The 25,851-nt window shown below is 42.3% G+C and overlaps 1 long non-coding RNA gene across 1 annotated transcript in view; it reads left to right on the plus strand.

The window, feature by feature from the left end:
• LOC113242276 (uncharacterized) overlaps positions 1-25,851 on the plus strand; it is a 132,483-nt gene that overhangs the window by 23,844 nt on the left and 82,788 nt on the right. Inside the window, exon 3 of the long non-coding RNA XR_007188403.2 lies at positions 3,202-3,314. This is a non-coding gene — a long non-coding RNA (uncharacterized LOC113242276). The remainder of the gene's footprint in view (positions 1-3,201; positions 3,315-25,851) is intronic.

Genomic DNA, 25,851 nt, shown 5'->3' on the forward strand with positions numbered 1-25,851 from the left:
TAAATAAATATGAAACCAGAAGAACCTTAACTATGTGGTTAAGGTGATACCCTCCTATATAGACTTAAAACTTCTAATCTTGTTTTAAGGAAATGCTTTAAAATTCCTTACAATATGAATAATAGAAATCCAACCTGCAGTAAAAAGGTCCAAATTGTAGAGAAAAGAAAAAAGATTGCAATTCTATTGAAAAAGGAGCCCTACTTTCTGTGAAGAAAAGTGCAAGGTGGCCAGCCCTGACTCAGCACAGATGGGACAATAATAGCTTCAATCGAATTCTTCTTCTGCAGGATTATCCATTTCATTAGGGATTTAGATTCAGAGAGAGAGAGCTGTGCATTTTTGCTCATTCTTATTCTCACAATAGTAATATCCTTTCCTTGAGCTAGTCAATTTTATCTAAAGTTCTCTATAGCTAAGACTGCTAGAAGCTATAATACCCAGCAGAATCTTTTGTATGTTGCAAAGTAATGGCCAAGGAATACTATTCTTTATGTTGCAATCCCAATGATCTCCCCCTTTCTACCTCATTTTTATTTAAATTATAGGAGGACAGGAAAAAAATGTTGAGTTTCTCTTTTATCCCTAGTCTCTGACCCATGTCAAATTGCTTTTATCTCAATGAAGACTGTTTCCACAACACATATTTTTAACATAAAATTTTACATAATGAAGCATGAATGACTATTCATGATAAAACTTCAAAAAAACAAACAAACAAACCCAAAACCCCCACAACCCATTAATGTTGTTGCACTAATTACTTGAGTATCCACTGTGTAAAACCATAGAATTATTTCTAATATTTGCTTGAATAGATCATTTTCCTTGTGAAGGACCCACTAATAGAGTCAAACAGAGTCAGCAGGGTATGGGCATACAGGGAAAAATGAATCTCTGCCTGTCTTTATTATGATAATGGTATACTTTTCTCTCAAGAAATTAAAGCTCATTGCATCCATCCCATAACCCTCTTGTGATGGTGTTAGGAAATGTTTTCCTCCTTTAATATCAAGATGATAGTGTTTGTGAAAGCTCTTTGTAAGCTAGAAAGTAGTTTTCATATATGAATTAGTATCATTGTTGGCTTATGCTTATTTACATCTGAGGTTAAAACGAGACACCTAGAGGTGGTTCTAGTTTGGTTTCCCCAAATCAAACCCTGAGACTAAGATTTGGGTGCAAAGAGTAAACTGGGGAGGTGATCCCAGGAAGCATAAGCAATGGAGTGGGGACCATTAGGCAAGGGAGGATGTCACCAAAAGGGGTGAGTTAGGAGTCGTTCTAACCATGTGCAAATGAAGCTCAGGGGAACCAAGCAGCCTCCGAACCCTAGGTATTTAGCCACAGGCTTCTGTCCCTCATTGGTTAAGGGCTGTGCCAGGGGACGATAAATCCCTGGCGCTTCCCAGACAGCTGTGCAGGGGCTGAGCCAGCTCCAGAGGTGCTAGAGAAAGCCGTCAGGCAGAGATGCAGAGAGACACGGGTCGCTGCCTGAGGTGAGGAGCTGTCAGCGTGTACAAGACTGTCTTCCCCAGTAGCTGTAGGTGAACCCAGGGTGCGCCGAGGGCATATGGAGCAGGCCATTCGTGGTGTGTGCTGAGAAGTCAGCTGTCATATGCAGGCTCAGAAACAAAGCCAAGAGCAGGCTTCTGGGATCTGATTTGTTTTGTTGGTTCCAGACCTAGCCTAAACTCTTTGCATGAGTGAAGCATCCTAGGTGAAATTACTCCGGGTTTCCTTTAATACTGTGTATTGGTGCCATTATTAGCTATTTTTAGATGTTGAGATTGAAGTGCTGTCCAGCCTCTGCTACGTTTCATGAAATTTATTGATATGGTTTGGGAGGCAAGCACATTCTAGTACAATTTGTTCTAACCCTGGGTTTTCATGAGACTCATCCAAGGAGCTTTGCAGGAAAATGCTGAGGCCTGGGCCCCACCCTTTTAAAATAAGGCTGTCTAGGAGTGGCGCCCAAGTCGTGTGTGTGTGTGTGTGTGTGTGTGTGTGTGTGTGTGTGTGTGTGTGTGGTTTAACTCTCCAGATGATTTTTATTATAGCCAAAATTGAAATCACTGGGTAATGAAGAAAACAGCTTTGGAAAGCTTTGAAGTCAGATGGCCTTAGGTGTAGGTTTCTACCTCTTCACTAAGCAGGTGCATAACTTTCCGTGAGTAACCCACCTTCTCTGGGTTCGTTTCCTCATTTATAAAACAGGGAGACTAGATCTGCCTCACAGACTTCTTTGAGAACTAAATGGATGCAAAAAAGAAAAAAAAGAAGTCTACTTTCATGCCAGTACGTGGTTGGTGCTTAATAAATGTCAGTTCTCACCTTCCCAGTACCCTCTGACTTGGCTCTGAGAAGTGCTACTGTGTCTCCATACGTTGGAAAATGAAAATTAAGTTCTCATATGTAGGTGGAGAGGGTGGAAAGCTGTGAGAACAAATGGAGGAGGGCAGACTAAGATTATTACACTGTCAGAAGCGAACAAACAACTGGCTGAAAATGGAAACAAAACCACTAATGGGGCTAAAATACAGTGATGCAAAGGCTTCGTTTGGAACAGATTAAGGATGGCCTGAGAGCCCCTCCCTGCTGGGGATAAGTGGATACTGTGGGGTCAGGCCTCATGGAGCTTCTGTACGGAGTTTAAGTCTCAAGTGCAGGGAAGATATTTACTAGGGAGCCTTTATAACACCCTTGGTTAGGCGAAGTACCCTCCTCTGGGTTTCTTAGGTTACCTTTAAATTAGCATTTGATATTACATTCACAGAAACTATTTATGAATTGATTAGAAGCCTGTGCGTTTCTTTTGGGCAGCGCTGTTCACTCATCAGCATTACCTGGTTCAGAATCAAAGTGCAGCCATTATCAAACTAAACTAAGTCCAAACAGAGACTGGGGTCAATGTCACAGACTTTGCGATTGCCTCCCCCAGCAAGTGGCAGCCTTAATCCCTTCCCCTTTTGTTTCAGGAATGCCGAGTTTGTCCAATTAGAGAAGAGTCCAATGTCAGGAGAGACAAAATCTGCACCATTTTGCTTCCATAAATAATGCCTGTCTTAAAATGGTTACGGTATGACATAGGCAGGCAGAGCAAAGAGTCACAAATAAATGGAGCCTGGGGCCCTTACTACTGAACAGCTTATCAGTTATGTGAGCCAATTCTGTCTGAGTTAGGTTTTCTGTACCTTGCAGGTCAGAGTTTCCAAGTGGATATGGTTATTACCGAGAAAGGCAGACTCACGGACAGAGCTCCCCGCTCGGCCACGTAAGAATGGGCCTTGGACCTGGAACACTTCCTTACCAAGGTATGAAGAGCCCACACAGCCTGTGCTGGGTTGACTGCCTCATGTGGGAGTATCTTTCCCTGTTTCATGCTTAATGAATGTTCCTTCACTCTGCTTAAACCTGTATGTCAATGGCCCACAGGCACACACCTAGCTTTCAGTATTTCAGACACCATGGGGAGTGGTCAGAGTTCTGCTGTGACACGAGAAGGGTGTGTATAGGCCAATTGCCCTGCACTGGCTGCCCAGGGGACCTGCTGGCCATGGGGGACCGACCCCCACTATCGAAGCTGGTCTTGCTCTGTGTTTTCTTCATGTAAGTCAGACATAATTCCATATAGTGCTTGACCATATTGTGTTTTCCTTGGCAACTCCAGTACCATCGTGCGATGGGCAGAAGTGTTTAGAGTCCTCTGGTAGCTGGTGTGCAGTGTTTTGCTCCCCTGGGATTGATAGCTGGCGCACAGTGTTCTGCTTGACAGTGATATATAGTTATATTTTGCACAAAAGTATAGTGAGTGCCTTATCTTTAGATAGGCAGAATGGTGAGTAAATTCCGTAGCATCAGTAGTTGTATTAGTTGGAACTTTTCAAAACAGATGATAAAGCAAACAAAAAGGGCTTTAGATAAAAAGGGATCTATTAGAAGGGTCTTGGGTTAATTCATTGCACCATTTTCTCAATGGGATAGTGATGTGTTTGGTGGAAAGATGCCCATAGACAGAGTTAAAGGAATGTGTTATCTCTGGTGTCAAAAGACACAGAAACTTAGCTTCATGCAACTTAGCTTCATCTTCTGCAGGAGATGATGCAGCTGGCATCCTTGATTCCTCCAAGATCCCTTTAAGCCAGTGGGCACAGAGTGACTGTTTTACTCGGTGGGAGAAATGCTCACCTGCCTCTTCTCTTGAAGTCTTTTTACTCTCTTAGCCCATTTCAGTCATACCAGAGAGCCTGGCTACCTGCTTGGCTACTTGCCAGATATAAGAAATGGACACAAAACAACTCCTCATTTGCCATGAGACTTGGGACAGTAAATGTTCATTTACCACAAGTTTCTGGTTCTGAGACTTCAGACCTGCTTAAAGTCCATTCCATACTTCTAGAATAGAGATCAGAACCAACAAACCAGTCTTGGGGAAGCAAGAACCAGGGTGGCCCTGGGAACTTCAGTGATAAGATGGGGGTGTCCCCTCTGCTCAAGACTACTTCCCTCCCTGCCTCTGCCTCTCTGTGCAGGTTGCAGCCAGGATGTTGAAACCCTGCTTGATGGCCGCTCCAGGGCTCACATCCTTCCAGCACAGATACCTGGAAAGAAACAGTTCCCTTCCCTTAGGGCTGTTTTGGAAATATCCAAAGCAAGCTTGGGTCATGTACTCTCTCCTATGGATCAGGTTGTCTTAGCTCAGGCAACTATCATAGAATATCATAGGCTTGGTGGCTGGAGCAACAAACACTTATTTCTCACACAGGCCAGCTTGGTTGGGTTCCAGTTCCAGTGAGAGCCCTTTCCTGGTTTCTAAATGGCCACCTTCTTGCTGTGTCCTCCCACTGTCAGAGTGCAGGGAGAGGAAGCAAGCTTGGTCCTGTCTCTTGGGAGGGCTCTAATCCCGCTCATGCAGCTCTGCCTCAACTTAATTACTTCCCAAAGATCCCACCTCCTCGTACCCTCACTTTGGGGGCTGAGATCTCAACACATAAATGTTGTGGGGACACAAAATTCAGTCTAGAACATGGGTTGTGGGAGAGGTGATGGAGCTGGGAGGAGGCTGTGGTGATTAGCAGTGCCATTAAAACCACACAGTTGAAGCAACGAAGACAGTCCTCCAGAAGAAAGAATGGGTTATTGTCAGAAGGCACGGTAGTGGCCACATAAAATAAGTAGATCCCACCACAACAGCAAATAATAAACCTTCAAAATCCTAATAACCTTCACCGCTAATGCCACTGACCCTGTTCAGGAAGAGATATCATCCCTGAGAGCCTCATTTCCTAAAGAATGGTGCCCAGCAGAGTTGTATTTCTAATCTTGTTCAGTCCTGACAAATATTGCTGTGCTCCTATCCCTTCAAGGAAACACTTAGGAGCAGAGGGTGACCGTACAGTTCCATTTCTCTAAAATATCTAGAATAGGCAAAATCCTGGAGACAGAAAGTAGTTTGGTGGTTGCCAGGGCCTGGGGGGAAGTGGCGGTGATAGCTAAAGGATATGGAGTTTCTTTCTGAGGTGATACAAATATTCCAAAATTATGTTGATGGTTGCGCAACTTCGTCGATATACTAAAAACCCCTGGATTGTACACTTTAAAGGGATGAACTGTATGGTATGTGAATTGTATCTCAATACTGCTGTTTAAAAAAAAAAGAACCGAGGGCTGAATGGTTTCCTTGGAAAGAAGCTTAGACTTTAGGGTGGGGGATTGGGATAGGCCGGTGATGGGTATTAAGGAGGGCATGTATTGCATGGAGCACTGGGTGTTATACGCAAACAATGAGTCATGGAACACTACATCAAGAACTAATGATGTACTGTATAGGGACTAACATACCATAATAAAAAAATTAAAAAAAAAAAAGCTCAGAATTTGACAAAATAAGAAGAGCAGACAGACATCCCTTCAGCAGACCAGACCTACAACTGAAGACAGTGGGTGGGGACAAGGTCATTATTTAACTCAGAGCTATTCCAAGGGTGGGCTCCCCACCAGCATCTGCATCTCCTGGGAGCTTGATAGAAATGTAAATTATTGAGACCTACCCCAAACTACCAAATCAGAATCCCTGCGGATCACTCAAGCTGAGGAAGCAAGAATTTACTTCATTGTAGCTTTTAATAAACAGGAACTCCTTCCCTAACGGCATGCAAAGTGCTGCCAACAGTGCTTCCCAAACTACAGGTCAAACAAGATGTAAAAGCAGCAATAACATGCTTAAAAATAAAAAAGTCACTTGGGGGGCACCTGGCTGGCTCAATTGGAAGAACATGAGACCCTTAATCTCTGGGTCGTGAGTCCAAGCCCCAAGTAAAGATGAGTTAAATAAAGAAATAAGTCAAAACTTGAAAAAAAAAAAAAAGTTACTTAGACAAAAGAACTTTAATTCTGTACTTTGCAGATAACGATACCAACATAGCAGGGCCTATTAACAAGCAGTGGTTCCTTGCAACGAAGCGAGTTTATTTGCCAAAAGCTGCTGAAGCAGTTAAGCAGACTGATGGGCCCTGAAGCTGCAAGTATTTTCTCCATGAGCTGCTGGAAAGACACCTCTATCAGTTTTCTCCACCGCAGATGCTGAAATTGGTGTGAATGCAATGAAAACCGAGATGCAGGTGGAAATTCAGAGATAATTTTGTCATCTTGAAAGCCAATTACTTGCTCCAATGCCACATTTCCAGATCCAAGGTTTGAGGACAGATTTATCTCCCGTAAGCACGTGAAGCAATGTAAGTGCTGCACACTTATTAGAAGTAAAAAGCCAGAGCAAGAAAAACAATCTTAAGGTTTCTCCTGAAGATATTCAGAAGCTATCTTCTTTAAGCCACGCATAAGAGCTTGGTCCGTGAGCCTTCTTCAGTGAAATGGCACTGTCACCATCTACCTCACCTTTAAATCTGGGAGGTAAATTTCGACCTTGGTCAGTTACTATTAGGAAGGAAACTTAGATCGGTGGCAACATCCCCAGAAGCAGGAATCGACGCTGGCAGTGCTGGCCGAAAACACTGTGCGCCTGCTCTGACTTCACTTGAAAGTGAATGTCCATCTGGTACAAAATTGCCAGCGTGTGCCACAGTGGTTGAAAGAGCAGTCCAGGGGCACCTGGGTGGCTCAGTCGTTAAGCGTCTGCCTTCGGCTCAGGGCGTGATCCCGGCGTTCTGGGATTGAGCCCCACATCAGGCTCCTCCGCTCAGAGCCTGCTTCTTCCTCTCCCACTCCCCCTGCTTGTGTTCCCTCCCTCACTGGCTGTCTCTGTGTCAAATAAATAAAATAAAATCTTAAAAAAAAAAAAAAAAGCAGTCCAGCAGCTGTCTGAGCCCAGATGTTTCTGTAGCTACGGTAAAATGTCACTCTTTAAATAATGACGACTATAACTTTTTGTAATAAAATTGTAATATTTTGGAATAAATTTTTCTGTATGGAAGTTCATTCTAGGATAAAATACAGTTGACCCTTGAACAAAACAAGGGTTAGGGTCCCAACCCCGTTTGCAGTTTGAAAATCTATATATAGCTTTTGACTCCCCCAAAACTTAACTACTAACAGACTACTTTTGATCTGAAGCGTTACCGATAACATAAAGTCAATTAACATATATTTTGTATGTTATATGTATTATGTGCTATCTTCTTACAATACCTAACTTTTTCTCTCCCTTTCTTTCTTTCTTTCTTTCTTTCTTTCTTTCTTTCTTTTTCTTCTTTTTGGTATGTCTAGGCTATGTGATTTGTCTATAATTTTTTTTCAAATTGTGGCAAATCTCCAAAGACTTTCCTGTATATTTACCACTGGGCACTTGGCTAAAATATGTATTTTGTGCTCCCCTGGATTACAATGGACAAAACAAAATTAGCATTGGCTATCTAGATTTTGAAAATAATTTCTTTTTTTTTTTTTTAAAGATTTTATTTATTTATTTGACAGAGAGAGACAGCCAGCGAGAGAGGGAACACAAGCAGGGGGAGTGGGAGAGGAAGAAGCAGGCTCCCAACGCAGCAGGGAGCCCGATGCGGGGCTCGATCCTAGGACCTGGGATCATGCCCTGAGCCAAAGGCAGATGCTTAACGGCTGAGCCACCCAGGCGCCCCTGCATGGGAATTCTTTATACCACCTTTACAATTTTTCTGTAAATCTAAATTTACTTCAGAGTAAGAAAAAAAAATTTAATGGATGGAAGAATAGTATGTCAGAAAATAAAACAATCTTGCCAGCAAGACCCCACCTTTACAATTTTTCTGTAAATCTAAATTTACTCCAAAATAAGAAAAAAAACGTAATGGATGGAAGAATAATATGTTGGAAAATAAAACAGTCTTGCCAGCAAGAACCTTCTCTGTATTAATGTAAAAGAGAGAGAAAACACATGATGCAAATAGTCCACGCAAGAGACTATGAAATTAGAACAAAATCGCACATGCTTTATAGAGCCAAGCAGAAGGAAAAACAATGACTTCTCCTGTCTCCTGAGGAGACAAAGGACTTAACCTTCTGAAGGCCTCCTGTACCTCTCTCAAGAGACCCTTTTGCTACTTCCAGAGGTACACACATTTACATATCTAGAGGCTATTTGGCCCTCAACCTCAGAGAGAGCTACATTGTCAAAATCAGAGACTAGAGAGATCTATCTCTATTCTAAAGGTTAGAGTAAGGACTCCAATTCATGATGTCACTATGTCTTAGGAAACATTGTAAGAGAAGGGTTGGGGGTGGGGGGAGAATGGTCTCTTTGCCCTCTGTAAACAAAGAAATGATTTTTATTTACTCTCCTAATACCTAATGCAGAAGACATGCATCAAAGAGAATTAATATTCTGCTGGTGAGGTTGTGAATTGGTAAACCCCTTTGGAAAACAATTTGGCATCATCTAGAAAGATGAAGGTGCACATGCCCCATGGCCTTACTGGTATACTCTAAAGAAACTCTGGTCTGTGTGCACCAGGAGACATAAAAAATGTCCACCACAGCGTTATTCAAAGTAGCAGTAAACTGGAAACAACCCAATAGTCCATTGACAGAATAATGAATAAAAAGGTAATCCATTCACACAATAGGATACCGTAGAGCAGTGATTATGGTTGAACTGGAATTTCACCTATCGAGATGGCTGAATCTCAGAAATACACTACTGAGTAAAGGAAGTCATAGAATACGGAATACAAAGTATGAACGCACACACACACAGCCTTCAAAACTTCAAAACTTCAAAAGCAAGCAACTCTAAACCGATACTCTGCAGGGATACATATAGATGTTGTAAAACTATTAAGAAAAGCAAGGGAGTAAACCAATTAACCAAATTCAACACAATGTTTATTGCCGGGGGCAAAAGGGATGTGATAAGGACCTTGAAACGCTGGTAGCATTATTTCTTAGATTGAGTGCTGCGTGACATAGATACTTGTTTTATTATTCTGTATACCTTTTATAGGTAATACAGTCTTTTAAAATATGAACTAACTCATGGTAGTTTTGTTTTAATGGCAGGTAGAGATAGTAAAAGCTCAGCGAGAGATTAGTGCTGGCAGGATTACCAGAGCAGAGCCCTTCAGGAGAAACTGAGACTTCAGTTGGTCCTTTGTTGTTGTTTTTTTTTTTTTTTAATATTTTATTTATTTATTTGACAGAGAGAGAGACAGCCAGCGAGAGAGGGAACACAAGCAGGGGGAGTGGGAGAGGAAGAAGCAGGCCCATAGCAGAGGAGCCTGATGTGGGGCCCGATCCCAGAACCCCGGGATCACGCCCTGAGCCGAAGGCAGACGCTTAATGACTGAGCCACCCAGGCGCCCCCAGTTGGTCCTTTGAAGGGAGGAATCACATAATTTTTCAAACCTGGAATGAGTATGAGAGTTTATTTGCCCCTCCCCTCCTTTTGTAGATGAAGAAATTGAAATATAGGGAAGTACCTTTCTTAAAATTTTTTATGTTTTAAAGATTTTTTATTTTTTAAAGTAATTTCTATACCCAACGTGGGGCTCACACTCACAACCCTGAGGTCAAGAGTCGCACGCATCACCAACTGAGCCAGCCAGGAGCCCCAAGAAGTACCTTTTTTAAAAAGAGCCTTTAAAAAATGCTTAATATATTCTCCGTGTTGTCAGACCAATTGCGAGGTGGAAAATTAGAGTGAAAAGCTCTTTTGAGAAGAGCCTTTTAAGTATTAAACACTGTAGCTCTGCATATGTCAGGTCACAGTTCTCTTTTTCTCAGTCTTTGTACCCCTCTCTGCTCAGTATATGCTTCTACCCCTATTCAAGGGGCCCTGAGTGGGTCATTCAGCTTTCAGTCGTCTGGCATGACAGGTAGATACGAGTGGACAGGTAACCTCAGTCTTCTTGTCTTCCCCTCTTGCCCCAGGCGGGTGGTGCCTGGGACCTGTTAGATTCTGTCTGGGGTAGTGACAGTACCCTATGAACGTCCTGTCCGTGGTGCTCTTAGACTCCTGGGTCATCAGCCCAACACACCCAGACAGTGCCAAGTGCTAGAAATATTATGTATCATTCACTTCATCTTTGTTTTGTTTTTTAAAGATTTTATTCATTTATTTGACAGAGGGAGAGAGAACACAAGCAGGGGAAGCAGGAGAGGGAGAAGCAGGTTCCCCACTGAGGAGGGAAACTGAGCCAAAGGCAGCTGCTTAACTGCTTACCCACTGAACCACCCAGGTGCCCCTTACTTCATCTTGAAAGAGCTACCTCACTTCATCGTACCACTCACATAACTACTCGGGAACAGAATTATAATCTCCTGGGGTGCCTGGGTGGCTCACTCGTTAAGCATCTGCCTTCGGCTCAGGGCGTGATCCCAGCGTTCTGGGATCGAGCCCCACATCGGGCTCCCTGCTTCACTGGGAGCCTGCTTCTTCCTCTCCCACTCCCCCTACTTGTGTTCCCTCTCTTGCTGGCTGTCTCTATCTCTGTCACATAAATAAATAAAATCTTTAAAAAAAAAAAAAAAAGAATTACAGTCTCCTTTCCCACATTGGAGGTTGGGCATTGTCAGGTACTAACTCAGAGCTGCCTGGCTCCAAAGTATTTGTTGCTTTTATTTACTATAACCTACTGACTGTGTTATCTTGGCCACTCTATTTGATCCTGTTTTAATCTTGTCTTTCCCCTGTCATGAATTCGTGATTTATCTATTTATAGTCATTTATTTATGATATTAGTACTTCACTGGAAATAAGGTTGCCAGATTAAATGCTATTCAGTATTCGGGACAGGTTTACACTGAAAAATGATTTCAAGTTTACCTGAAATTCAAATTTAATTGGGCATCCTCTATTTTTAATTTGCTAAATTTGGCAACCCTAACCCAAAACCTTTGAGATGGTACTTTATTATTTCCAGTGAGGCTTTCCTCCTCATGAGAGAAGGAGAAACACATGAGATAGGTTGGCCACTGAGTAAAGACCTTAAAGAAGTCTTCTCAAGTCTTAACTGGGAGTGATTGTGCTCCCCACCCCCAGCATTTGGCAAAGCGTGGAGACATTTTTGGTTGTCCTCATCGGAGGGGGCATCTAGTGGGTAGAGTCCAGGGATGCTGTGCAACTTCCTGCCATGCATAGGACCGCCCTCCCCCGTCAACACCAAAGAATTATCTTGTCCAAAATGCCAATAGTACCAAGGCTGAGAAATCTTGCTGTAAAGAATCACTCATCTAAGGTAGTATAAATCCAGCAAAATCATATATATTTCTGGGTTTTTTAATCCCTTTAAGGCTACCAATATATTTCCAAATTCAGCTTGGCCTTCTTTTATTTCCCAGAAAAATAATGCCAAAGCCATTTCTTTATCTGAACTAGTTAACTCATAATTATGGCTGCTGGTGGCAGCAGCGGTAGACTCAGATTCTTACGTACTTTAGCATATATTAGACTTTCGATATTAGATTTGTACTCTTAATTATGCTTATTGAATAATGTTCTTGATTTGTACTAGAGGCAGGGTTAGAAATGAGGAGGTCTTGGGAAACAGACTCAATATTAGGTTGAAATACGTGATGGTTAAAACTGGTCGAACATTGGCACTTTCACGTGGTTCGACCTGATGTGTGGTGTGCGTTAAGACTGCACAAAGGGAAATGCACTCTGATCCAACCCAGGCTTCGAGTCAGTTAGAGGTTTTTGTTTTTGTTTTTTTTAAGATTTTATTTATTTATTTGAGGCAGAGAGAGAGTGAGCAAGCACAAGCGGGGGAGAGGGGCAGAGGGAGAGGATGAAGCAGACTCCCCGCTGAGCAGGGAGTCCAATGCCGGCTTGATCCCAGGACCCTGAGATCATGACCTGAGCCAAAGGCAGATGCCCAGCCGACTGAGCCACCCAGGCACCCCTTTGCTTTATTTAATAATGGCACGTGGGAAACTTGTCTTTCCACTATTTGTTGCGCCGGCCCTCTTCTCCTTTATCTGCTTCTGTGCGTTTCACTGGCGTTGGCCATATAGAGACTTAGAACCCCAGGTACACAAAATGTGCCCAAGGCTTGAATAGCAAGTAAATCAACCAGGAAAGAGAATTCTAACTTTAATTTGTAGTCTTCAAAATTTGGATCTAGATTTAGCTCAGGGCCCTGAATTGAAGAAGGAATAGCATGTTTTAAGTCTATTCCTTGTCAAGAGCCCCTAGAGATAAGGGGCATGAGAGAACTGCCAACTGCCCCTTGTTCAACATCCTTGAACATAAATATTAGCTGTATTTCGGTGTATTGGATTTAGAGAAAAAACTTCTTTGTTTAAAAAAAAGACTAAGGACAACATATACTAAAATGATTTGAATTTCACAGATGATACCCTACTAATATTTTTAGTTTAGTACCATCTGTTTATCTGAAATTAAATTTCTGGCAAATGGTCACATCAGGAGATGCTGTTTTTATTTTTGTGTGCAGCTGAAACACAGAATAATACAAATCTGCTTGAGTTGAAGAAATATGTTCATAAAATGTTTCTTTTTTAATCTGAGTTGGCTGAGAAAATGACTTTTTAATCTAGTGGCAGCTGCTTTCATTTGGCTGGTTTTTAGTCTAAATAGTTTATGTTGGAGACAGATCATTTGTTTTATATTTGGATGCAGGATACCAAACGGTGCCTTTTGAGCTATGAGGAGGACCCAGATATGCAAACGTCTGATTCTCCCCATTAGCCTACCTTTCTGATTATTTCTTATTTCTTTGTTCGACACGAGTGGCATGCAGTAGGTCTGTAAATTAAAAAGCACAAGTGGCAAATTGCATACCACCCGGTTGCCATGTTATTTTTATTCGACTCTAAGAAAGTCACATCCTACACATTAATTGGCATTTGTTTACAGCAGGGGGAAATGATGGCTTTTGAAAATATGACTCAGTGGAAACCCTTCTCGTCACACTGGCTTGCAAATAGAATCCCTGCATTCCCTTTGGGTCCCGTGGGTGATTCCACTGGGAGCCCAGTTCTTCCCAACAGAGTGTTAATTAAAGAAAGCCACCTCTTGGCACCTCTCTTGCTCCAGCTACACTTCAGAATCCTCCAGCGGCCTCTTTAATCAACAACATGTGTTCGATGTCTAGTTTTAATGTGAGGCGCTACAGCTACCACCCTGATTTCAAAGGCAGCAGCAAGGACAGGAGGCTTTTACTGCATTCCTTCCAAGTCAGGGCACCTAGACGTACGTTAGAGACACCATTCATATCTGCTGTTGACTTGCAGTAACCGAAACGTCGGGAGAAAAGCATGAAGTGCATGGACGAGACGGATGTGGCTTGTCTGCCTTTGTGTCCCAGCACTTTGTGCACAGGTTTCCTTATGTTTATCTCATAAACCCGCTTGTCCTACTGGGCAGTGTTAAGTTAATTTTGTGTACCGGTTTCTCTTAGTACTGAAAAAGCAATGCATTATTTTGAAATGTAGAGGCTGGTCTTCAGTGATAAACTCGTTACTCAGCAAAGTGAAGTGCATTTTGAAGAAAACTGATGTATGGGTCAGCTCGGGCTGCCGTAATGAAACACCACAGACTGGGGGGCTTAACCAATAGAAATTTAGTTCTCACAGTTCTGGAGGCTGGGAGGAAGTCCAAGATCAAGGTGCTGGATCCTAGTGAGTGCTCTCTTTCCTGGCTTCCAGATGGTAGCCTTCTCTCTATGTCCTCACAGGGCAGATTGTGGGGGTGTGGGGGTGGGGGGCAGAGCTAGCTTCCTCTTCTTCTAAGGCCACAGTCCTATCAGATTAGAGCGCCACCCTCGTGACCTCATTTAACCTTAATCACCTCCTAAAAGCCCTGTCTACAAATACAGTCACTTTAGGGGCTAGGGATTCAACATATGAATTTGGGCGGGGGGTGGGGGTGGGGGGGGTGGAGACAGGACACAATCCAGTACATAGCGATCGGACTAGGCTAAAAAAGACACTTCAATATTAGGACTCTCAATGTATTGTGAAAAAAAAAACAACTTAAAATTTGGTATTAATATTTTTCCCTTTTAATTTCATGTTTCAAAAACTAAATCAGTTTTTAGAGTTTTATTTAAAATTTGAAAAGGTGCCAAAGCAATCTATGGAATGATATTAAAAGTCAGGATAGTCATTCCAGGGGCCGGGGAGGCTAGAGTGACTCAGAAGGGCACCTAAGGGGCTTCTGGGATCCTGCAGTACTCCATTTCCTGTTTGGGTGCTGATTCAAAGGATGCGATCGGTTTGTGAGTATTTGCTGAGCTGTTCATACATAATTTGTGCACTTTACTGTATCTGTATTATAGGTCAATCAAAAGTTAAAACACAAAAGAAACGCATGAGTGGTGTGTTTAATACCAGAAATAAACTACTCCATTGTGTCCCCACCTGGACAGTGAACAGGCCTCTCCTCCTTTGTCTTCTCTACTTCAAAAAGGCACTAGAGGTTAAAATCTAATGGGCTGGTGCATACAAGGGAGACTAGGCTTGTGTAAGCTTGGGTATAATATCATCGTCCCACAGGCACAAGCGGAACTGCAGACACAGTGAAACTTTCTGGCTGACATTGCTTGATGCTGTTTTTCTCAGCCTGGTAGCTCGGCAGCTGGAGGCTAAAAAGCCGGGTTTCCAGGGACTGGCGGAAAGGCTTTCCGAGTAAGAGGCAATGTGGACTGCAGATGAGGGTGATAGCCGGAGTCCTCTCGAGAGTGGTGGCAGTTTTAAATGGGTTGTCAACAAACACTGCCATGTTGTTCCAGGAGGTTCCAGCTGCCCTAGGAAGAGGCTTTGAATCTGGGTGGAGCTGAAGGGTTAAGTGATGTGCTTGTGAGCCTGGATGTCAGTGTCCCTAGGGGCTTCACACTCACACACCCAAAGTGAAGCTTGTCTTCCTAAGAACAATGGCAGTGAAGGAGCTTGCCCTGTGTGACTTTTCCTAGGAGCCAGCATCTGCCTTGGAGAGACCTTCCAGGTTTACCAGTAGATGACTGTCTGAATTCCAGAACACCAGGACTGCACTCCATTGTTCTCAGTGTTCATGTTCCGCATTTTATTGTTTCACACTGTGCTTTAACTTCCTGCAGAACATTAACGGCAGTAGCCAGTTGAATGTTTTCAAAACCATTTACGCTTGTGGAGCTCACTGTGCCACACAGGCTAATGGAAATTTCATTGTTCCAGGAGCACTGGCTCTGTCAACAATTCTCTTGGTGTTCTTGTATTGTCTGTCATGTGTAAAACAAGCACACTTACCTCAACTTACTTTCTGTAATTGTTTAGCTGTAATTTAAAAATAACTGCATAAAATGCTTTTACAATACATTTTGGAGCTCTCAGTTGTTATTTCCCTGTGGAAATGTCTCCTTGTGGAAAGAAACGATTTTTAAGTTGTTGAGGAATGGCTTCTCAGCCTTTCGGTTCAGATCAAGTGAAGTTGTTGAGGTTGTTGGAAAGCTCTGATTTGGTGTTTGTGGGTTGTGTGTGGGTGTACTGGCAACAGGCCTATCTCTTGGTGCTTTCCTAAGTTAAGAGGCTCTAGATATTCCTGATCACGTTAGTCTCTAGCTGTTGGTAAATTTCCAAACGTCTAGGGCTGGAGCTCTCTTTTCTTCACCACTACCCAACCCTTGACACTCAAAATGTCCTGGGACCACCAGCATTGGACGACCCAGGAGCTCGTTAGAAGTGCAGAATCTCAGGCCCCACCTTAGCTACAGTATGTAACAGCATCATTTGCATTTTCGCAAGATCTTCTGAGTGATTCCTACACACATGCAAATGCATCAGCCCGTAGGCAAGGGGAGGAATTGAGAGATTCCTCTTCTCAAAACATCTCCCGCTGGGCCAGGACTGCTATTATTTGGGATGAATTTCTCTAGTTTGTGCCACTTATTATGAAATATGCCTGGCCTGTGTAACTCAGTAAGTCATTTTCAGTTCAAAGCCTTCATGTGAATTCATCCACTTGGGCCTTTCCAACTCGACAGATGGCAGAGAGCAGGTTGACTGAGGAGTAAGGGCGGGAGGAAGGAAGTGGAGTAGAAAATGCAGCGCCTTTGGTGAAAGAAAGTAGGCAGATTCCCATGACTGCGGCAGGCAGCTAGTAGTGCTGTGGGGCTGGGCAGGAAGGAGCAAAGTCGCAGTGACAGTAGTCACAAAAACGGTAAATCACTGTTGGTGCGGGGATTCCTAAGCCCGTGTGACAATAAGATCCACCTTATGGGGTGGGGGGCTTCTTAAAAAATCGAGTCCCCAGAGGCAGGGAATTAGGGATTGTTCACTCTGGTCTATGGTTTATTCACCCTGGGCTTAGGACATCAGAATCTCTAGGGGAGAAATATCTGTATTTTTGGCAAGTGCCTCAGGTGTTCACATCCACAGGCAGGACTGAGTGAATGGTGAGCCTGGATCCTGGGCCTGGTACTCTATAAATATTATTTCCAGTGTCGACGATAAGCCTCCAAAATCGTATGAATTTTTACTAACTGCTTTTGTGAGGGAGAAGCTCAGGAGCTTGCCCAGTGTCACCGAGGCAGTAGGCAGCAGAGGAGAACTCCATCCCACATTTGTCGGACTCCAAAACCTTTGTTCTCTTTACTCTCTCATACCTTAATCTTTGTAGGGGAGAAAAACTTTCCCCTTCTTCCCTTCTAGATTCTTTGGTCGGCCTAAGAATTCAGTCCACGTGAGGCAGATTAACAGGAGAAAACCACATTTAATTATGAATGTATGGAAGCTCAAAGATGTGAGCCTCAAGGACAAGTTGACCAAATGAACAGGAGAGGGGCCTGGGCCTTCAAAGGGGAGGAGGGTGGTTCACAGGACGAAAGAGCAGATGTTTGGAAATTAGAAGTTTGCCCTGCCAAACAAGATAGGTCACTCAGATAAGAAGTTACCTCTTGTAACAGGTCTCTTTCTAGGCCGGGTCTGGGCCCCTGTCTAAATTCTTTTAGGCAGTTAAGGGAGAGGTAAAGGTTTTTCTTCATTCTGCTGGGTCTCGACTGCCTTCAACTTCAAATAATCCACATACCAAAGTGGCACATTTTGGGGTTACATATTCTGCTCCCCTTCACCTTCCATAAAGCTGTTGTGACCCAAAGCTTCTTCTACCCATGCTCTGGTTTCCCCAACCCCACCCTTTGGGGGTGGCAGTTTCTGCAGAAGTTCCCTAATTTGATTCTGAAATTGTGACATGAACATCCAGATTTGGGTGGAGTTGCACAAGGAAACCGCACTGGTGAACTGGGGAGGATGCCCCCTCCTTCCTCCCCTCCTCCTGCTGCGGTCAGTAACCAACAAAACTAATAACCCGGGGCTAGGATGTTGGTCCCAAAGGGATGAAAAGCAGGGTTCTCTTGGGGAATTGAGAATTTCTGGTTGCCTTGGTATTAAAGCAGTTTTCAAAAGTGACGGAGGTAGGCACATACTGTTCTTGCCCTCAGAAACCTTATTTTGTTTCAAGAAATCCCTAGAAAGAAAACACACTAATTTACTACAGCAGTGCTGAATAGTGATAGTAGCAAGAACAGGGCACCATCTGGTACGTTTGAATAATTGTCAAGGTTGGCTTTTCTTTAAATGCTGCTTATTGCATAGTCCACCCATATTCAGTTACTAGAGCTGGAAGTCATCTGGTGGTGGTGTATCAGCATTATGGGGGTGTACCTGCATATTGAATTCCTCAATGTGGACTCAGTTTGGAAATTCAGATGCAACATTTGGCCTTCATCTATATTTAATCTCCTCTTGTTGGTTACAGCCTCCTTTATGGATTTGTTTCAAAAACTTTGGATCCCGATTCTGTCATTTAGAGCAGTGGTTTCCCATGCAGAGTATATAAACCCCCAAATCATCCACTGGAATGTGGAAAACAAATATTGTCTTTTTCATTAAAATTTTTATATGTAATTTATAATGTATATGGCATTGTACTATAGTAGAATATGTATAAAACTTAGAAATAAATACATATAAATATACTGGGGTGGGGGTACCTGATTAAAAATCCCCACCCTTTGGGATGCTGGCTCAAAAACTTTATAAACTTCTCATGCAGGGTATTGACTCTTGCTCCCAGCAGCATGGTACTTGCTCATTTGGTAAGAGCGCCTTTATCCTTGTGAATTCAGTTTTGGTTTGCCCTATGTAGGGTCATGTGTTCTATGTTCCAGTGTATATTCAATAATAAGGCATATTCATTGCTCACAGGAAGTTTACGATCTGGGCTGGAGATGTTGATGGTAATGACTTTGGAGATTTGGAGAATGATACTGGTGGGGATGATGATGATGATAATGGCCAAGACAGAGATGAGAAGAAAGCCCCAGGATGGCTTGCTTTAAAGCACAACTGAAATCCACTGCTTCTTCTCCATGCTATCTGGTCAGGCGACATCTTTCGCTAGCGCTGATACTCTCCACTGCTTGTTCATCTTGCTTCCAATGTAGCTTAAAAATACTTTTTAGTCATCGTCAGCATGTACTATAATTCTCAGCTTCCTAGGATTTAGAGCCTTGGGAACAGGAGGTTTTTTGAGGCCCCTGCCACTCTTCTGTATTTTGGTCCTTGGTGCCCCGCAAGCTGTGAAAGCTGTGAGTCATGATTCCCATATGGTGGGATTCCCTCCCCTCCCCTCCATCCACATGCCTGCCCAGCCATCTGCCGCCACTCTCAAGGTTATGGAGCAAGAGATGACACAGGGCAGGAAAAGGAAAACACCAGGAAAATGAACAGTGTCTTATAAATAAAAGTGAAAAAAGATGTATTTTCTTATTACCAGGGCAGTTTGTATTCATTACAGAAAAATCAGAAAATGAAGCGCAAAAACAAAACAAACAAAACACAACACCACACAGTTTCCCTCACAGCATCATTGATCGTTCCAACCATCTCCATGCATGTTTTTTCCAAACCTGCATCCTCTGTCTATGTAGCTAGCCATCAAACAAAATGGGATTAGTTTGTAACTTTTTTAAAAGACTTTATTTTTAAGTAATCTCTACACCCAGTGTGGTACTCGAACTCACAACCCCGAGATCAAGAGTCACACACTCCACTGACCTAGCCAGCCAGGAGCCCCTGTAAACTGTTTTTTAAACTGAATCGTGAACATCTTTCTGTGTCTGTAACTATATCCCCACACTAGCATTTTTAACATTCAAGGAGTATTTTCTATGCAAGGCACTTTCCAGTTGCCATAGTTTATCTGTAAACATAGGTAAGATCCTCTCTGCCCTCATCTGGGTATAACATCATTTTTTCCCTATCTAACATTTAGGTCATTTCTGTATTTTTGCTTTTACAAACAATGCTGTGATGAATATCCTTATAGCTAAATCTTTGCATATACCCATAATTTTTTGATGATCGTGTCGGCTACTCTCTGTTTGCCCCTCTGGGTTACTCCCCATCCTTCTTGGCTTGCCCTGTGGGCTCATTTACCCTCTGGCAGTGGGAAACTCAAGGAGGACACTGGAGGTGGGTGGTCTGTTCTGACTTCCACCCTGCCTCCTCGTGGATTGTCATTAGCTGCATTCTTGTACTGATGATGGCTGTGGTGCCTGGGCAGCCCTCTCCCAGGGCTCAGTTCTCAGGCTGTTGCTCACCCCAGTGTACCACATCATTCCCTGTTGGTTTCGCTTAAGCTTGCCCTTGTTCTTATAGACAGTTCTTCATTAAACCCTTCTCATTGACCCCCTGGGGGTGTGCCATCTGTTTCCTGGCGGGACCCTGGATGGTCAAAGCATGCTCCTACTCCTGCCATATTGTGCATCCCTAACTGCTTGCCTGCATTAGGAACCTGGGATGGATTATGCAGAAAGGTCAAGAACTCCCTTTTCTCCTTTGACTTAAGGCCTGGACACCTTGAGCAGCTATCTCCTGTTTCTTTCTCCTGGACCCTTCCCTACCCCCATGGGGATCTCTCAAATGGTGACTAAGGCACTCTGGTGGGGACACAAGAGAGAACCAAGGGAGCCCTTCAGCCCCCCCACCCGGAGCTGCTTTGACCCCAGGGTCTGTGCTACCTTCATCTTCCTTTTCTTTTTAGTCCTTGAAATTATCTCTCTCTCTCTCTCTCTCTCTCTCTCCCTTTCTCTCTCTCTGGGGGAGAGGAGGGGCAGAGGGAATCTTAAGCAGGCTCCATGCCCAGCACAGAGCTTGATGTGGGGCTCGATCTCATAACCCTGAGCCAGAATCAAGAGTCAGACGCTTAACCGACTGAGCCATCCAGATGCCCCTAGTCCTTGAATTAGTTTATTTATTGGAGTATAACAAACAATGTTATATTAGTTTCAGGTGTACAACATGTTGGTTCAACAATTCTATAAATTACTCACTGCTCAACACATTAAGCATAGTTACCCTCTGCCACCTGCGACATTGTTACAATATACTGACTATATTCCCTATGCTGTTTATTTTATGACAGGAAGTTTGTACTTCTTAATCCTCTTTATTTCACCCATCCCCCCACCCACCTCCCCTCTGGCAGCCATCAGTTTGTTCTTTGTACTTAGGAGTCTGTTTGTTTTGTTTCTTAGGGTACACGTATAAGTGAAATCATATGGTATCTGTCTTTCTCTGACTAATTTCACTTAGCATAATACCTTCTACATCCATCCATATTGTTGCAAATGACAAGATCTCATTCTTTTTTATGTCTGAGTAGTATTCCATTGCACGTGTGTGTGTGTGTGTGTGTGTGTGTGTGTGTGTTCTTTATCCATTCATCTATTTTTTCTTTTTCTTTTTTTTTAAATGATTTTATTTATTTGACAGAGAGACAGAGAGAGAGGGAACACAAGCAGGGGGAGTGGGAAAGGGAGAAGCAGGCTTCCTGCTGAGCAGGGAGTGCGATGCAGGGCTGGATCCCAAGACCCTCGGATCATGACCTGAGCCGAAGGCAGACGCTTAAGGACTGAGCCACCCAGGCGCCCCTATCCATTCATCTATTGATGGACACTTGGGTTGCTTTCATATCTTAGCTATTATAATTAATGCTTCATTAAACATAGAGGTGCATTAAACATAGAGATCTTTTCAAATCAGTGTTTTCATTTCTTTGGGTAAATACCCAGTAGTGGAATTACTGGACCATATGGTATTTCTATTTTCAATGTTTGGGAAAATATCTATACTGTTTTCCACAGTGGCTGTACCAATTTACATTCCCTCCAACAATGCACAAGGGTTCCTTTTTGTCCACATCCTCACCAACAATTGTTATTTCTTGTCTTTTTTATTCTAGACATTCTGACAGGTGTCAGGTGATATCTCATTGTGGTTTTGATTTGCATTTCCCTAATGACGAGTGACATTGAACATTTTTTCATGTGTCTGTTTGCCATCTGGATACCTTCTTTGTAAAAATGTCTATTCAGGTCTTCTCTTCATTTTAAAAATCAGATTATATGAGTTTTTTTTTTTTGTGGTTTTTTTTGGTGTTGAGTTGTCTAAGTTCTTTATGTATTTTGGATATTAACCCCCTTGACCTTGTTTTTGATGCCTGAAACCTTCCTTGAGTTAGGAGAGGTTGTGTGGCCAGTTCTTATCCTTATAAACATCTGAGCTCATAGCAAAATTTGTTTCTTTAATTCTTTCTCTACTTTAGTCTTAAGTGGTATTATAGTGTTCTTATTAAATAGGCAGAATTTTATTTTTAGAGCTTCTAGCTTGAATTAGAGTCCCTTGATACTATCTCTTCTGTGATTTTCTCTTTTCTGTGAATCAGTAGAAATGTTTTTTTCTTAAAAGTCTACATCCAGTTTTACCTTCCTTGCTTTTTCAGTTTTTAGATAATACTATCTCTTTCTTCAAAGGTTCTTCACACTTCTGTGTAATCGATTGTTCTTGGCTGTTCGGAATTAAGTGTCTGGCCCATTTCTTTTGTCTTCCTCCTGTTCAATGAGATTGCTAGTAAGACTAGTCAAGAATGATCAAATACTGTTCTTTTTAGTGACATGAAACTTTCTGATGAGACATACATGAGGATAAGAGGGATTAAAACCAAGGCAGAAACCTGCTGGATGGTTTCATTTCCCCTCAGAAACAAACCATAAAGTTCAGGGAATTATAGTCCAAAGGAAGGCTCCCAGTTGTAAATCTAAGCTCCACAAGGCTTTTCCAGTACTTCTGAGTTCTTTCAGGAACTTCCTCCTTGTAGCATTAAGGACACAAAGAATGTTGGGAAGTTGCTGACAATGATCATTATTTTCCCGGTCTTTGAAAAAATGCTTGTCCAGTGTTCCAGACTGAAGATTTGTTGTGTTGAATCAAAAGATAAACCCTCAAATGGGGCACCTGGCTGGCTCGGGCGGTAGAGCATGTGACTCTTGATCTTGGGGTTGTGAGTTCAAGTCTCAGGTTGGGTGCAGAGCTTACTTTAAAAAAAAAAACAAACCCTCGAAGTGGTTACATAATATGTCAAATGGTCTTATCCAGTGGAAGGGAGCAGCTGGCTAACATGTGTCAGTTCAGTAATTCTGAGGTGTTTGGAGTTGGGTTGAAAGGATGATCCTGGGTTCCAGGAAACTGCTGTATCATTTGATAAGGGCTACTCTAAAGGCTAGTGGAGAAATGTATTGTGAGTCCTTTGCACCAGAATTGAGACTTCACTGCATCCCTCTTTCTCAAGTCTTACAAATTCTGAACTTTCCAAGGAAAATAGATTGGTCTTAAGATCTTTTATGAATTTACCCTGCAATATTATGACAGAAAGAACATTTTTATCTTACTTTTTATTATATAATATTTTATGTATACAAAATAATAATATGTTTTATATATACAACTATATACATATAGTGAAAAATGTTAAAATATAAACACACAGGAGCTGATATGTCTGGGCTCTCTGCCATGATTTTTACTTCTCCCACCAAAATAACTGCTCTTCTGAATTTTGTATTCCCTTTCATTAAGAACAAAATGCTTTTACCATATATAGATGCATTCCTGAACAGTTTATTTTTGCTTTGAGTTTTATAAAAAATGACATCATAATATAGATAGTGTTTTTTCACTCAAATTTCTAACATTCATCAATTAATTTATATCACAGTCTGTAGTTGAAGTTCATTCCTTTGTACTGCTGTTCTTATATTCCATTTGGTGAATATACCACAATTCACTTATCCATAGTCCTGTCTGTAAACGATCTTGGTTGTTTATTGTTTCCAGGTGTTCTTATAATAGTCTTGTTAATATAGATGAGAAATATACTAATACGAATTTTTAGTGTTCCTTTGTCAAATTCTCATAAACACTAAATTTATTTGCCTAGTGTCCCTTTGAGCTTTTTCTATTTCACTATTCCTGTTTATCACCTAAAGAAACCTAGATGCAGGAAAAAATAAACGATTTACCCAGGCTCTGTTGTCACTGCTGCTATTCCACTACTATTAAATTCAAGAACCAGTTAAGTCCCCTCTTGGTTCTTCTTGTCTGAACAAAGAAGAGCCCTTTCCATTCTCACACCAGAATTAGAAAGCTATTAATTTTGATCTCACAAAATGTACGATCCAGGAGGCAGCATGTCACAGTGAAAAGAGTATAAGCTTAAGAGGTAGCAAGATTTGGGTTTTAAAATGCCAGCATGATGGGGTGCCTGGGTGGCTCATTCGTTAAGCGTTTGCATTTGGCTCGGGTCATGATCTCGGGGTCCTGGGGTGGATCCCCATGTCGGGCTCCCTGCTCAGCGGGAAGCCTGCTTCTCCCTCTCCCACTCCCCTTGCTTGTGTTCCCTCTCTTGCTGTCTCTCTGTAACTCTGTCAAATAAATAAATAAAATCTTTAAGAAAAAAAAAAAAGTAAAATGCCAGCGTGAGCACTTATAGCTGGGGTAGTCTTGTGCAGATTCCTTTATCCTCCCAATTCTCATTTCCTCATCTGCAAGATAGAGATTGCAATGCCTTCCTCACAAGATGGCACACTGATTATGTCAGGTGTAAAAGGCTCAATCATCACATTATAAAATAAGGAACAGAGGAGGCTCACAGCCTGACCAATGGGACTCAATCTCACCCTAAAAAACAACACAGGTGGACTATAGAAAGAGGTCAGTTTTGGCTTGTGCAATTTCTGACTCTTCTGCAGATGTTTCTGGTTTAGAAAAGAGGAATAACGAGGTCCTTTGCCGACTTGATGGTGTAGAGGTGGAAAAATGTTCCCTTCTTCCCTTCTAGGTTCTTTGGCTGGTCTAATCATTAAATCGACATGAGACACATTAACAGGAGAAAAACAAATTTACCTTGTCTGTATGGGTGCCCCAAAGACATGAGACTCAAAGGCCGTCAGGCAATTAAGGCTTATATGCCATCTTGAGCTAAGGAATGAGATAGGGGCTTGGGCTTGCAAAGGGGAAGAGGACAATTCACAGGATGTAAGAAAAGCAGATGTTGGGTAACTAGATGTTTGCCCTGCCATACACACAGGTCTTTCAGATGAGAGTTATCTCTGGTAATAGTGTTTGTTCTGGGCCAGGCTCCCGATCTAAATTCTTTTAGGCAGTGAAGGGAGAGGTAGAAGTTTTTCTTGAGTCTGCTGGGTCTTGATTGCCTTTGGCTCAAAATAATCCACATGTCAAAGTGGCACATTTTGGGTGGCAAATTCTGTTCCCCTTCAGTGGTAATATAAATGTTTTGGCTTTGCTTGGGTTATCAGCTTTTTCTTTCCAAGCCTATCTTGTGGGTTATTTTAACCGTTCTTTCACTAATAGCATAAGATTCCTTTGTACTTCGACTGGCAAAGAAAAGCTGATCCCAGTGTCTAATAATTAAGGAGATCATGCTTTTACCTTTGGAGAAAAATTTAAATTAATAAATGTGAATTAATGTTAATTAGTTAACTAGTGTTAAGGCCATTGCATAAAGCATTTAAATCCAGATATTGGACTGGAGCTTCATTGGGAGTATGATCCAGTCTGTCTTCATCTCGACTCTATCCCCAATGCCTTGCACAGTGACTACACATAATAGTTGCTCAAAAAATATTTGATGAATGAATAAGTGAAAGGGCTACCTCTTTTAGTCTTTTCTTATTGCCAAAATCATATTTTTTCCCTCTTCTGAATCTTGAATAATGGAGGTTTAGGATATCATAAAAGCTTGTCAACAAGTAAGCATTGCCCCTTTGGAGCATTTATCTTTGACATGCAAATATTCCTGGGAGTAACATACTATCATGCTAAAGGACTAATGGATAAAGTGAATTTAGCTAATCCTATGGCTTCATCCTCAGCCTGGGGGTTTACGGAAGACACTTGGGAAAGGGAACAAAGACATTACAAAGACCTTTATGAATTAGTTTAATTGGCATTAGTTTAACTGGAGACTTTCCTGCTGACAATTTGCTGATACTCATAGCTGGAAGGAAAGAGATTGACAGAATGGGGGCAGGAGAGGAAAAAGGGCTAATCTTGGAGCCTGGA

Source organism: Ursus arctos, chromosome X (genome assembly GCF_023065955.2).
Source record: "Ursus arctos isolate Adak ecotype North America chromosome X, UrsArc2.0, whole genome shotgun sequence".
Lineage (NCBI taxonomy): Eukaryota > Metazoa > Chordata > Mammalia > Carnivora > Ursidae > Ursus > Ursus arctos.